Source organism: Papaver somniferum, chromosome 10, assembly GCF_003573695.1.
Source record: "Papaver somniferum cultivar HN1 chromosome 10, ASM357369v1, whole genome shotgun sequence".
Classification (NCBI taxonomy): domain Eukaryota; kingdom Viridiplantae; phylum Streptophyta; class Magnoliopsida; order Ranunculales; family Papaveraceae; genus Papaver; species Papaver somniferum.
The window spans coordinates 25,269,297-25,285,452 of NC_039367.1; positions in this window are offsets into that span (position 1 = coordinate 25,269,297).

The following is a 16,156-nucleotide window of genomic DNA, read 5'->3' on the forward strand; positions in this document are numbered from 1 at the left end:
TTAAGTCCGCGTACTTGAGTTGGTTATATCTAAAGACGATTATTTGTGAACTTATACTTATATTAACTAAGGAATGCAAATTGCAAACCGTGGCTATAAAGTTCCTGAATCTATTCGAGTGAATCAAATCGTTTTTGCTTCGATTGTGTCTTGTATAGTTATATAAGATTTATACAATTGAACAACTCTCTAACTAGTTTATTTGATTCATTTGAACTAGTTATGGTGAAGAAGAATATGGTTGATATGAAAGTGCTCATATGGCTAACAATTTGGTTAACTACTGTTGAACCAACAAATGTACATGTTTGGGTACGGTTACACAAACCTAAAATCGTGCATATCAACTCTGTGTAACAAGCTAAGTTTTAGATCCAACGGTTGAAAGATATTAGTTTGGATCTAATCAGGTTTTCATATAATGGTGAATATTGAATGCTTTGTTACTAAGATTACATTGATTGCAACCCTGATTTGAAAGACTATATAAGGGAGAACTCTAGCAACTGGGAAACCTAATCCCCACACCTCCTGTGTGATACTAGTTGTATAAGATAGAGTCGATTCTCCTTTAGCCTTAGGTTTCTTCTCGAGACCCTGTAGGTTAACGACTTGAAGACTTCATTGGGATTGTGAAGCCAGACCGATACTACTTTCTTGTAGTTGTGTGATCTGATCTTGCTGATTCTATCGTGTTGAGTACAATCGTAACGATTGGCTTGAGATTGTTATCTCAGATAGGAAATATATAAAAGTAGTCACAAACATCTTCGTCTCATCGTTTGTGATTCCACAATATCTTATTTCGCCGCGTCGATTAATATTATTGTGAGGTGATTGATAATACTAGGCTATTCTTCGGGAATATAAGTCCGGGTTATCAATTGGTTCTTGTTCACCTTGATTTATCAAAAGACGGAACAAAACTTGTAGGTATTTCTGTGGGAGACAGATTTATCTGTTATCGTAGACTTTTCTGTGTGATACAGATTTGTTTATTAAAGTCTTCGACTTTGGGTCGTAGTAACTCTTAGTTGTGGGTAATATAATCTAAGGGAATCAAGTGCGTAGTATCATGCTGGGATCAGAGACGTAAGGAGCGCAACTGTACCTTAGGTCAGTGTGAGATTGATTGGGGTTCAACTACAGTCCAAACCGAAGTTAGTTTGTAGTAGGATAGTGTCTGTAGCGGATTAATACAGTGTGTATTCAATCTGGACTAGGTCCCGGGGGTTTTCTGCATTTGCGGTTTCCTCATTAACAAAATTCCGGTGTCTGTGAGTTGATGGTGGTTTTTTATCTTAGGGTTAAAATCGTAAAACCGCACATCTGACATGACGTCACTATGACCATTAGCACATTTATTGAATCGATCAACATGCCTATGTAAAAATTACCAGGGTACCTTTTTTTTATGTGTCATGTTCCATGGCAGAACCCTTAACATTGAACGACATCATCTATGCCAAACCCTTATTTTCATGCTACCTCGCCAAGGCATGCCATCCATGCCAGCCGCACCACTGTGACAATGGAAAACCATGCCAGCCACATCTTCGCGCCAAGGCATGCCAACCATGCCAGCCGCACCACTGTGCCAATGGAAAATCATGTCGGCCACATCTCCGCGCCAAGGCATTCCAACGATGCTAGCCTCACCACTGTGCCAATGGAAAACCATGCCGGCCACATCTCCGCGCCAAGGCATGCCAACCATGCCAGCCACACCATTGTGCCAATAACAAACCATGCCATCCACATCTCCGTGCAAAGGCATGTCAACCATGCCAGCCGCACCACTCTGCCAATGGCAAACCATGCCAGCCACATCTCCGCGCCAAGGCATGCCAACCATGCCAGCGGCACCACTGTGCCAATGGAAAACCATGCCAGCCACTTCTCCGCTCCAACGCATGCCAACCATGCCATCCACATCACTGTGCCAATGGAAAACCATGCCATCCACGTCTACCGCGCCAAGGTACGTAAACCATGCTAGCCGCACCATGCGCCAATGGCATGCCAAACCCTTGGCCCAACCACGCCAATCCAATCGCGCCTTGCCTTGGCCCCAACCATTCTATCCACACCATGCGCCGATGGCATGACAAACCCTTGGCCCCACCATGCCAAGCCAACCGTACCTTGCCTTGGCCCCACCATGTTAAGCCGTTCGTACCAAACCTTTGGCCCTACTATGCCAAGCCATCCGTGCGATTGGCCTTGGCCCCACCATGTCGGCCTTCCCCATACGGCTACCAAAAAAAATGCGTGCGACGATCAACGACCACCCTTCCATCCTGGATGCAAATCCTAGCCGTCTAAGGTTGCCAAACAACGCATGTTAACCTTTGGCCCAAAACCCTAGTTTTGTCCACGCCAAACCGCGCCAAGGCATGCCATGCCACATGTGCCAATGGCATGCCAACCACCTTGCCGCGCCATACCATGCCGGCCTTCCCTATGCGGCTACCAAAACGAAGGCGTGCGACGATCAACGACCACCATTCAATCCTAAATGCAAATCCTAGCCGTCCAAGGTCGCCAGACAATGCATGGTAACCTTTGGCCCAAAGCCCTATTTTTTGGCCACGCCAAACCGCGCCAAGGCATGCCATACCACATGTGCCAATGGCATGCCAACCACCTTGCCATGCCATACCATGCCGGCCTTCCCTATGCGGCTACCAAAAACAAGGCGTGCGATCAATGGCCACCCTTCAATATTAGATTCAAATCCTAGCCGTCCAAGGTCGCCAGACAACGCATGGTAACCTTTGGCCCAAAACCCTAGTTTTGGCCACCCCAAACCGCGCCAAGGCATGCCATGCCACATGTGCAAATGGCATGCCAACCATCTTGCCGCACCATACCATGTCGGCCTTCCCTATGCGGCTACCAAAATGAAGGCGTGCGACGTTCAATGGCCACCCTTCAATCCTAGATGCAAATCCTAGCCGTCCAAGGTCGACAGACAACGCATGGTAACCTTTGGCCCAAAACCCTAGTTTTGGCCACGCCAAACCGTGCCAAGGCATGTCATGCCACATATGCCAATGGCATGCCAACCACCTTGCCGCGCCATACCATGTCGTCCTTCCCTATGCGGATACCAGAACGAAGGCCTGCAACAATCAACGACCACTTTTTCATCTAAGGGGCAGATCTTAGCCGTCCAAGGTTACAAGCTAACGCATGGCAACCTTTGGATCTAACTTTTGGTCGCGCCTAAACTAGGCCATATTAAAACCATACTTATCATGCTTTCATGCTACTGGTTACCAAACGAAGGGTTGCAATAATCAACGGCTACCTTTCCTCTTAAGATGCAAAATCTCGACCATCGAAGGTCACCACCAAGCCGGCAAGTCTCCCAAGCTCAAGTTTCCAGACAACAACAACGTGCTACATGTTTTCCACGAAAACATTCGAGACATCAACGCATGTCACAAACTGGGGGATGCTCATTGGGTATTGGTTTGGCGGTTTACAGCGTGCGGCGTACACTACGCCCGTTATAAGAAAGTGTCATAAGGATGAGGCGGTTAGTAAATACATGGAGTAATGGTGAAACGCTTTCTTTTATGGAACATCAATTCCAAGCGTTACCGGTTACCACCTCCTCCCATTTACTCACCCGTTTTCCATTTCTTAATGAGACCAAAGTACGTTTCACTTCGACTTGTATAAATAGGCATTATATATTTCCACCGAACAACAAGTTCTGGTCAGGAGCATACAACACTCGAAAAACGTTTGATAGCTTTCCCATCTGTTAGCTTCCTACTTTCTGATACGAGTCACAAAAGAAATACTCTTCCAGAATCAACTATTCTGGTGTCAACACTCTCTTCGCTTCCCTACCCAAAACCAACCCTTCTCCTCCACTTTGTGACCGAAGCAAGTCTGAAACGACCATTTTTTGGTTTAGGCCGTACTTGTACAAATTGATCTCTCGAATCTAAAGTATTCCCTTGAAGTACATTGTTTAGGGTTTAGATTTTTTTCTCACCCACATCACATGAAATTACCGAAACGAGCAGAAACTGTTTTCACTTCCAGAATGGAGGGGCGGACCGTCAAAATCCGAGTTCGTACGAGAATTCTACAGCGATTCTAGTAAAGGGCGCTAATTAGGGTTTCGGCATGCCAAACCTTAATTCAGACAAAGTTTCCATCATCCCATGAAACTGAAGCCGGTCGTCATCCTTCCACGGAACTGAAGCCAGTCGTCATCCTTCCAAGGAACTCAATCTAGCTCCACTCCAAGCCGAGCAACGAAAGCAGCTTCATTTCAAGACGACCAATGCTGACGGCTCCCATTCCAAGCCGACCAACGCCTGCGGCTCCCATTCCAAGCCGACCAACGCCTGCGGCTCCTATTCCAATCCGACCAATGCCTGCGGCTCCCATACCAAGCCGACCAACGCCAGCAACTCCGATCAAGCCGCACCAACACCGACAACTCGCTAATCCAGCGCCTCCGCGTTCCCTACCCCATCCAAGATGATGCATGGCCAGACTAAGACGACGATTTTCATCTCACCATTCCACGGTCTGCACCACCAGTACAATTTATTCAAGCCCGCCAACACGGGAAACACAAACTCTCTTTACCTCTCGAAAAAGGTTAGTCGGACCTTCCTGACCATCTTTTCACGACTTGTTGTTTCGATTTTTGTCCTAGCCTATCACCATCTTATGATTACCTCGCAACGATGCTCCCGTTCCGAGCTAAGCAGGGGACTTAATGTTGATGGTGGTTTTTAGTTTAGAGTTAAAATCGTAAAACCGCACATCTGACATGACGTCACTATGACCATTAGCACATTTATTGAATAGATCAGCATGCCTATGTAAGAATTACCAGGGTACCTTTTTATGTGTCATGTTCCACGGCAGAACCCTTAACATTGACCGACATCATCTATGCCAAACCCTAATTCTCATGCTACCGCGCCAAGGCATGCCAACCATGCCAGCCGCACCACTGTGCCAATGACAAACCATGCCAGCCACATCTCCGTGCCAAGGCATGCCAACCATGCCATCCGCACCAGTGTGCCAATGGAAAACCATGCCAGCCACATCTCCGCTCCAAGGCATGCCAACCATGGCAGCCACATCTCCGTGCCAAGGCATTCCCACCATGCCAGCCTCACCACTGTGCCAATGGCAAACCATGTCGGCCACATCTCCGCGCCAAGGCATGCCAACCATGCTAGCAGCACCACTGTGCCAATGGAAAACCATGCCACCCACATCTCCGGGCCAAGGCATGCCAACCATGCCAGCCGCACCACTGTGCCAATGGCAAACCATGCCATCCACATCTCCGCGCAAAGGCATGCCAACCATGCCAGCCGCACCACTGTGCCAATGACAAACCATGCCAACCACATCTCCGTGCCAAGGCATGCCAACCATTCCAGACGCACCAGTGTGCCAATGGCAAACCATGCCAACCACATCTTCGCGCCAAGGCATGCCAACCATGCCAGCCGCATCACTATGCCAATGGCAAACCATGTCAGCCACGTCTACCACGACAAGGTATGCCAACCATGCTAGCCGCACCATGCGTCAATGGCATGCCAAACCCTTGGCCCCACCATGCCAAGCCAACCGCACCTTGCCTTGGCCCCAACCATGCTAGCCGCACCATGCGCCAATGGCATGCCAAACCCTTGGCACCACCATGCCAAGACAACCGCGCCTTGCCTTGGCCCCAACCATGCTAGCCGCACCATGCGCCAATGGCATGCCAAACCCTTGGGCCCACTATGCCAAGCCAACCACACCTTTCCTTGGCCCCACCATGCCAAGCCGTCCATACCAAACCCTTGGCCCCACTATGCCAAGCCATCCACGCCATTGGCCTTGGCCCCACCATGCCGACCTTCCTCATGCGGCTACCAAAACGAAGGCGTGGGACGATCAATGGCCACCCTTCCATCCTGGATGCAAATCCTAGCCGTCCAAGGTCGCTAAACAACGCATGGTAACCTTTGGCCCAAAACCCTAGTTTTGGCCACGCCAAACCGCACCAAGGAATGCCATGCCACATGTTCCAATGGCATGCCAACCACCTTGCCGCGCATTACCATGCTGGACTTCCCTATGCGGCTACCAAAACGAAGGCGTGCGACAATCAACGACCACCCTTCAATCCTAGATGCAATTCCTAGCCGTCCAAGGTCGCCAAACAACCCATGGTAACCTTTGGCCCAAAACCCTAGTTTTGGCCACGCCAAACCGCGCCAAGGCATGCCATACCACATGTGCCAATGGCATGCCAACCACCTTGACGCGCCATACCATTCCGTCCTTCTCTATGCGGCTACCAAAACGAAGGCATGCGACGATCAACGGCCACCCTTCAATCCTAGATGCAAATCATAGCCGTCCAAGGTCGCCAGACAATGCATGGTAACCTTTGGCCTAAAACCCTAGATTTCCCACGCCAAACCGCGCCAAGGTATGCCATGCCACATGTGCCAATGGCATGCCAACCACCTTGTCGCACTATACCATGCTGGCCTTCCCTATGCGGCTTCCAAAAAGAAGGCGTGCTACGATCAATGACCACCCTTCAATCCTAGATGCAAATCCTAGCCGTCCAAGGTCACCAAAAAACACATGGTAACCTTTGGCCCAAAACCCTAGTTTTGGCCACGCCAAACCGTTCCAAGGCATGTCATTCCACATGTGCCAATGGTATGCCAACCACCTTGACGCGCCATACCATGCCGGCCTTCCCTGTGCGGCTACCAAAACGAATGCCTGCAACAATCAACGACCACTTTTTAATCTAAGGTGCAGATCTTAGCCGTTCAAGGTTACCAGCTAACGCATGGCAACCTTTGGACCTAACTTTTGGCCGCGCCTAAACTAGGACATATTAAAGCCATACTGACCATGCTTTCACTCCACTGGCTACCAAACGAAGGGTTGCAATAATCAACGGGTACCTATCCTCTTAAGATGCAAAATCTCGACCGTTGAAGTTCACCACCGAGCCGGAAAGTCTCCCAAGCTCAACTTTCCAGACAACAACAACGTGCTACATGTTTTCCACGAAAACAATCGAGACATCAACGCATGTCACAAACTGGGGGGGATGCTCATTGGGTATTGGTTTGGCGGTTTACAGCATGCGGCGTACACTACGCCCGTTATAAGAAAGTTTCATAAGGATGAGGCGGTTAGTAAATACAGGGAGTAATGGTGAAACGCTTTCTTTTATGGAACATCAATTCCAAGCGTTACCGGTTACCACCTCCTCCCATTTACTCACCCGTTTTCCATTTGTTAATGAGACCAGAGTACGTTTCACTTCGACTTGTATAAATAGGCATTATCTATTTCCACCGAACAACAAGTTCTGGTCAGGAGCATACAACATTCAGAAGACGTTTGCTAGCTTTCCCATATGTTAGCTTCCCAATTTATGATACAAGTCACAAAACAACTACTCTTCCAGAATCAACTATTCTGGTCTCAATACTCTCTTCGCTTCCCTCCCCAAAACCATCCCTTCTCCTCCACTTTGTGACCGAAGCAAGTCTGGAACGACCATTTCTTGGTTTAGGCCGGATTTGTACAGATTTATCTCTCGAATATAAAGTACTCCCTTGCAGTACATTGTTTAGTTTTTAGATTTGTTTCTCACCCACATCACACAAAATTACTGAAACCAGCATAAACTGTTTTCACCCTCAAACACTGTGTTATTTCTTTTTCGCATTATATTTTGTTATATAATTGAAATATCACAGGTTGTGCGTTTGAATCAATCAATTAGAATATACAACCTTTGGTTGTTTATTTACATTGATTAATACTTGAACATTGGTCTTTGGTACCGCTCAACTGATTTCTCTTGTATTCAATTAGACTCGCAGATTTCTATTTGCGTGAGTAAGAATTGAATTGAGAAAGAGAGGTATAACTCTTTGATATACTTTATTAAGATTGAGTCTTGTTGATTCTCTTGAAAGTATATTGGAGTTAGTCCATACAGATTGCTAATCGAAATATTGGGTGTGGTTGTTGTACCCTCGCTTTTTCAGGATATACTTGCGATCAAGGTATCCTATCTAGGGCCTTTGATAAAAGTTGAGATTAAAATATCAATTCTATTTATTAAGACAAGAACATGTTAGTGAATGAAAACGAAATCCTTAACCAATATCTTTACATCGTTGATTTGCTTGCTTATTTCTTTGTTTTCTTTATTTTATTTTAGTTTATTAAAAATCAGAAAAATTCCCCCTTTTTATTTATAGGAAACCGAAAATATATTGACAACCTAGTCCTCTCCGTGGGAACGATCCTTTCTTTCCCTTGCTATATTATATATTTTGAGTAGTGAGAAAGTAACTTATTTTTGACGCATACGACATCGATCAACCTTCTCTTCTGATTTTAAGAGGTCCTTGACAATGAAAGGATCTTGTGGTGAGCCTCAGTCCCCAAGGGTGGTTTACGTGGTTCTATCTTGTATGGTCGGTGGGTTGACCATGATAAAGGTGTCACCATCTTGACTCCATACTGGTGACTCTATTACTTCCTATATGAGAAACTAAAATATGAAGAAGTTCGGATTACCTCTGTTCGTAGTGGTTGTTACTATGGTGAAGCTCTGGATGATATCAACAAACGAGCAACAACGGTTCTTGGAAGCAGATGTGATTAGAAGAGGCTACATTATCGTGGGAACAAAATAGGTTGGCTTGGATGGATGCGATCACGATCCTTGACAGGGAGGAGTGTGGCGGCTACGGGAATGAGTCATTGAAGCGGCTTCGGCTTCTGGAGAGAACGTTAAAGCGGAGAGGTTGGATGGATGCGATCACGATCCTTGACAGGGATGGAAGACGTGGGTGCCCCTTAGCAAAAGTGGGGGTCCGTATAGCAATTTTCCTCCGGGGGTACTCCGAGCAACTTTCCGAGCCGAATTTTCTGACAATATTTATTTCCAAAAAAAAACTACAAACACACAAAACACTATAATAAGTACGAAAACGAGTACTAAAAATACGGAACATTGAGGACAAATTAGACACATAAATGCGTCTATCAAATACCTCCAAACTTATTATTGCTAGTCCTCGAGCAAAACTAATCTAGAAAATAAAATGACTACACTCAGCACGTGCAACAAGCCGTTAAACCGCTAGGTGGCCCTAGCGGCGGAGTATTGTCTCTTGAGGGTTTACCAGAGGTGTACCCACAAAACCTTTACTCCAGACCCTAGATATCTATGCAGAACCTTGGAAGGCACTAAAGAATCTCCTTGGTTGGCATACAACCATTGACTATAGGAGGAAGTACACTGATGAGAAATTCCAATTGATGTACACGAGTTTGAACTAAAGCATACTAAAATTCATATATAAGTGACAGAGCTCTACTCAGATAGTTTCTGTACGTCATAACCGGAGTCAACCAGTCACATGGAAAGATTAAGAAGATGGATGTAGAGAAAAACGTAGATGGTTTTGATGTTGACTAAGGTGAACCTATCCTAATGGACTGAGATACCGGTCTGACTAATATCAACACAACTGGCATATACAAGGGAACCAGCGGGTGATAATCCTAACTCTAGGTCAACACAACTGGCATATACAAGGGCACCAGTGGTCGACTTTATTGAATTTATTCTGGTTGGTCTGATGGTCTGGTCTCAATTTTTTTTTTTTTTTGGTATCTCAATCACTCTATTTCACCCAATCACTTATAATAAAAGAAAAACAGAAGGTGAAAAGAATTCAACGAGATATGGCGAAACTACCATGTTTTTTTTTTTAATTCTAACACCTGAGCTCTGTGCTTTTATGAATAGACTCTTTAGATGTTTCCATCTAATAAGATTGGTTCCTCAACTCCTACAACCAAGATGTTCCCATCCACTTAGATTGGTTAGTTCCAACCTTAATAAGTATAAATTTCTAGGCTCTGGAGTTTATTTATTGCAACTAAAATCTAACAAAAAGTTTCTTCCCCACCCCCAAACTTAAATCTAACATTGTCCTCAATGTTTCTAATGAAAGAGCAATACCAAAAAGTAAAGTAACATGAGGAATCAGTAAAGAGAGAAGTCGGAAAGATAGTACCTGGGTGAAGAGAGAAATCAAAAACTAATATACAACATACAATCGCCTCGATGGTCAATCAAGGGTAAATAGGGTCCTCCAGAGGGACCTACTCAACATCACCTGTAGGAAAGGGCTCTAAAAAGGGTTTCAATCTCTGAATGTTAACTTTTGAAGAACTACTACCATCCGGTGTCTCGATCTCAACAGCTCCATGAGGAAAGACAGTGCGAACAATAAAAGGACCCGTCCACCGAGAACGTAACTTCCCAGAGAAAAGATGCAAGCGGGTATCATAAAGAAGAAATTTTTGACCTGGAGAAAATGACTTCCTTAAAATATTTATATCATGCAGAAGTTTCATTTTGTTCTTATATTCCTTAGCACTATCATAAGCATCTATACGAATCTCGTCCAAATCATTGAGCTGGAGTCTCCTATGGGCTCCTGCCTTGTCAAGTGAAAAAATTAGCTGCTTAACAGCCCAATAAGCTCTATGTGACTATGTTCTAACTCAACAGGTAAATGACATGCCTTTCCATACACAATCCGATAAGGCGACATTCGAATGGGGGATTTAAACACAATACGGTAAGCCTAGAAGGCATCAGTAAGCCTAGACGACCAGTCTTTCCGATTAGGATTAGCTGTTTTCTCTAATATACGTTTTATCTCCCTATTGGTAACCTCTGCCTAACCACTAGTCTGCGGATGATACGGGGTAGCTACCTTATGTGTAATACCATATTTCTTCATCAGAAGCCTAAAAGGTCCATTACAAAAGTGTGACCCTCCATCACTAATTATAGTTCGCGGTGTACCAAAACGTGTAAGTATATTATTTTTCAAGAACTCAATCACAACCCTATGGTCATTGGTTTTACACACAACCGCCTCAATCCACTTAGAGACATAGTCTACAACGACAAGGATGTAAAGGTTACCAAAAGAATTAGGAAACGGACCCATAAAGTCAATACCCCACACATCAAAGACCTCGACCATTAAAATCGGGTTCAAGGGCATCATGTTCCTACGGGAAATGGTTCCTAATTTCTGAAAACGCTCACAAGTAACACAGTAACTATGGGAGTTTTTAAACAACGAATGCCAATAGAATCCACACTGCAATATCTTAGCAGCAGTCTTCTTAGCACTAAAGTTACCCCCATAAGCATGATCATGACAAAAGGAAATAATACTGGACTGGTCACTCTCAGGTATACATCTCCTAATAATCTGGTCTGGACAATACTTAAATAAATAAGGATCATCCCAAAAGAAGTGCTTAACCTCGGCTAAAAACCTAAAACGATCTTGTTTACCCCAATGTTGGGGCATTCGACTAGTAACAAGATAATTCACTATATTTGCATACCAAGGTGCTTGGGTAACAAAGAACAGTTGTTCATTAGGAAAACTATCCCTAATAGGAGAAGACTCATTAAGGGTATCCACAACAAGCCTAGACAAGTGGTCTGCTACTACATTTTCTGCCCCATTTTTGTCTCTAATGTATAAGGAAAATTCCTGCAACAATAGGAGACATCTAATCAATCTAGGTTTAGTATCGTTCTTGGAAAGAAGATACTTCAAAACAGCATGATCAATAAAGATTATGACCTTAGAACCTAAGAGATAGGATCTAAACTTGTCTAAGGAAAACACAATAGCTAATAGTTCCTTCTCTGTAGTGGTATAGTTCAACTGGGCATCATACAGAGTTTTGCTAGCATAGTAAACCACATGAAGTAACTTATTTTCTCGATGACCTAGCACAACACCAATAGCATAATCTGAAGCATCACACATGATCTCAAAGGGTAGGTTCCAGTTGGGTGCCTGGACTATGGGGGCGGTAGTTATTAAAGTCTTAAGATTCTCAAAAGCCTCTAAACAAGCATCATCAAAGACAAACTTAACGTCTTTTGCAAGCAAAATTGCAAAGAGGTCTAGAAATCAAGCTAAAAATCCTTAATAAATCGACGATAAAAACCTGCATGCCCTAAGAATGACCTAATATCTCTTAAGGTTTTTGGGACCTGTAAAGTTTTAATAAGTTAAACTTTGGCTCTATCTACCTCTATACCCTTCGAAGATACGATATGCCCTAGAACAATTCCTGAACGAACCATGAAGTGATATTTCTCCCAATTAAGCAATAAATTCTTTTCCTTACACCTAGTCAAAACTAATGACAAATGATGTAATCACTCATCGAAAGACGAACCAAACACTGAAAAATCATCCATAAAGACCTCTAAGAACCGTTCTACCATGTCAGAAAATATGCTCAGCATACAACGCTGAAAGGTCGCAAGGGCATGACATAGCCCGAAAGGCATGCGTCTATACGCAAAGGTACCCAAGGGACAGGTAAAAGTGGTTTTCTCTTGGTCTTCTGGGGCTATGAAAACCTGATTATAACCGCAGTATCCATCTAAAAAGCAATAATGGCTACGTCCATCTAATCTCTCTATCATTTGGTCGATGAAGGGAAGGGGAAAGTGGTCCTTCCTAGTGACCTTATTCAATTTCCTATAGTCAATACAGACACACCAACTCATGGTCACCCGATTGGGATTAACTCATTGTTATCATTATGGACTACAGTAATACTGGATTTCTTGAGAACAACCTGAACGGGGCTGACCCACTTACTGTCTGAAATGGGGTAGATAATGCCTGCATCTAACGGCTTAAGAACCTCGGTTCAAACTACTTCTTTCATATTAGGGTTCATTCGACGTTGCATATCCCTATAAGGTTTGGTGTCACTCTCTAAATATATGATGCATATAATCAGTAGGACTTATACCCTTAATGTCTGATATGGTCCACCCTAAAGCTTCCTTGTTATTCTGAAGGACGATCACTAGCCTACTTTCCTGATCACTATCCAAGTCGGATGCTATAATCACATGTAAAGTTTCAGATGGGACTAAAAACACATACTTCAGAGTATCTGGTAATGGTTTAAGGTCCAACTTATGAGGCTTTTCTAACGAAGGAACTAGGGTAGACTTAGAAACGGGTAGAGGTTCGAACTTAGGTTTCCAGCCAATACTAGTGTCTATCAAAGGGGTTGAATCTAACAAAGACTTCACCTCATTAATCACATCATCATCATCAAATTCAATCCCAAAGTGAGCTAGGCATTTCTCTAATGGATCTTCTAAAAAAGTGTTTGGTAATGACTCCTCGACTAATGTTCCTATCATGTTCACCTCTTATATGCTCGAGTCATCTAGTTCAGAGTGTATCTTACTAATATTAAAGATGTTCATCTCAATAGTCATATTACCAAAAGACAAATTCATAATACCATTTCAACAATTAATGATCGCATTGGATGTAGCTACAAACGGGCGACCTAAAATCACTGGTATTTGGTTTTCTGGGTTAGGGACAGGTTGAGTATCTAGGATAACAAAATCCACTGTATAAATAAACTTGTCGACCTCAATAAGAACGTCCTCGATAACACCACGAGGAATTTTAACGGACCTATCATCTAACTGAAGTGTCATTTGGGTAGGTTTCATCTCACCAAGTCCTAGCTTAAGGTACACATGGTATGGGAATAAGTTCACACTAGCTCCTAAGTCAAGAAACGTTTTCTCAACACGGAAATTTCCTATTGTGCAAGAAATGGTAGGGGAACCTGGGTATTTGTACTTAGGAGTAGTGGTATTCTGAATAATAGAACTCACATGACTAGCTAGAAAGGCTTTCTTCTTGACACTAAGTTTTCGCTTTCGCGTACACATATCCTTAAGAAACTTGTCATAAGCAGGAATCTGCTTAATCATATCTAACAATGGGAGGTTGATAGTAACCTTCTTAAAAACCTACAATATATCATTAAAGTTGGACTCCCTCTTAATTGGAACTAACAGCTGGGGGAACGGGGCTCTGGGAACAAAGCCGGGCTCAACATGACCCTCATTGGTCTCTTTAGAGACTCTATCAGTCTCCTCATTTTCTGGCTCAGAAGGGTGAACAACAACATGTTCACTGTCAGGCATGGCAACCTTATTGTCAAATTTCTTTCCACTCCTAAGGGTTGTAACAGAATTCACATGATTGTACGATTTCTCTCCTTTGGGATTAGGATCAGTATGAATAAGGACGCTTCCATCTTCTCTCTCACTAAGAAACTTAGCTATTTGGCCGACTTGAAGTTCTAATTTGGCAAGAGACTGGGAATTATTCTTAAAATTTTGCTTGGTTTCCTCTTGAAAATTAACCTGTCTCTTTACTAACATTTCCTGGCTTTGTGATAGCATATCCTGGCTCTTTTTTAGTATACTAAGAAATTCCTCTAAGCTAGTCATTCTATTCTCAGAAGGGTTCTGGAACTGGGCTTGACCTGAAGAATTCTTATTATAACCAAAACCTGGGGGAGGCTGAGAATTACTAGGTTGACCTTGATTCTGGTCTTTAGACCAATAGAAATTAGGATGGTTTCTCCAACCAGGATTGCAGGTCTCTGAGTATGGGTCAAACTTCTGACGGTTTTCAAACCTAGCGTTGTTATAGAAAGAATGGGATTGTTCTTCACTAACCTTACCTTCCCAAAACGATTTATTGGGTTCTACTCCACAACTAGAGACTTGAGAGGCTCTAATCCTATCATCAGGTTCAACAAGAGATCTATGTTTAGACTGATTCAATTCCAGAGCTTCTAACCTTCCAGACAAAGCAGCAAACTTAGCATCTGACCCAAAGCTTGTATCTACCACATTGGTGCTACTTCTATTGACCAAGAGTATTTTAGGGGGTTCAACACAAGACTCCCACTATTGGGATTTTTCAGCGACAACTCCTAAGAAGGTAAAAGCATCATCAGCATTTTTACTAGTGAACTCACCAGCGCACATAGACTCGACCATGGATTTGGTCGAATATTCTAAGCCATCATAAATAATCTCTACAAGTTTCATCTTATCAAATCCATGGTGAAGACACTGGGATAGGAGATCATTGAATATCTCAAAAAACCTATAAAGAGATTCTCCCTCTTGTTGCACACTAGCACTAATTTTCTGCCTAACAACTGCAGTTTTATGCTTAGGGTAGAATTTCATAAAGAAAGCAGCAATAAGTTCCTGCCATGTTTCAATGGATTCAGATGGTATGTTGTTCAGCCAAGTGTTGGATTTATCTCTCAAGGAAAAGGGAAACATCTTAAGTTTCAAGACTTCATCAGTAAAGTCTTTTATTCTAATTGTCCCACAAATTTCCTCAAAGTCCCTAATATGAAAATAAGGGTTCACATCATCTTTTCCTAAGAATATAGGGATCATCTGAAGAATACTACGTTTTATCTCGAAATTAACCGTAGTGGCTGGAAATTTAATGCACGAGGGTCGGGTGGACCTATTTGGGAACATGTAATCTTTCAAAGTTGCCATCGCTGGCACAACAGAAGTACTAAGGGTACTTTCCTCACGAAGAGACATATTCTCAAAACTGAAGTTTCCAAAAACAGGGCTCTCAAAAGAAGAGTCTTCGAGCTCCCCGCTTCCACAAGAAGAACTACTAGGTTTTTCACTAATCAATCGACCTAGATTGTCTATTTTCCAATCCCGTTCTCTAATGACCTCGGGCATACACTAAAAAAACAAATAAAAGAAAAATAAAAATCCTAAAGGAAGGGATGTTCTAAGCAAACACAAAGCAGGCTGACTCCACCAAAACAAACCTAAAGATTTCTAGAAAACAAAAATCATAATGGCTCCACTTAGATTGTTTCTAAACCAGCTTCTATTCTTTAGAAAAGGAACTCGTTACAATCTGAGCAAACCTCTATGGAATCAATCCGAGTTAAAGTAAGTTGAATAGAGACGAGGGAAGCTGTGTGGAGCTTTGATACCCAAGGCCTCACCGACGTTACAAGGCGGCGTATTCAACTCACATAAACCATCATGAACTTCAAAGTATGCTCAAAAGAGTAACCAATATTTTTCGAACGACTTTCCTATTAAGCTCGTTACCATATAGGTCTCGTTCTAGTCAAAATTTTAGGATTAGGTTCGCGTTTGGTTTCGTTT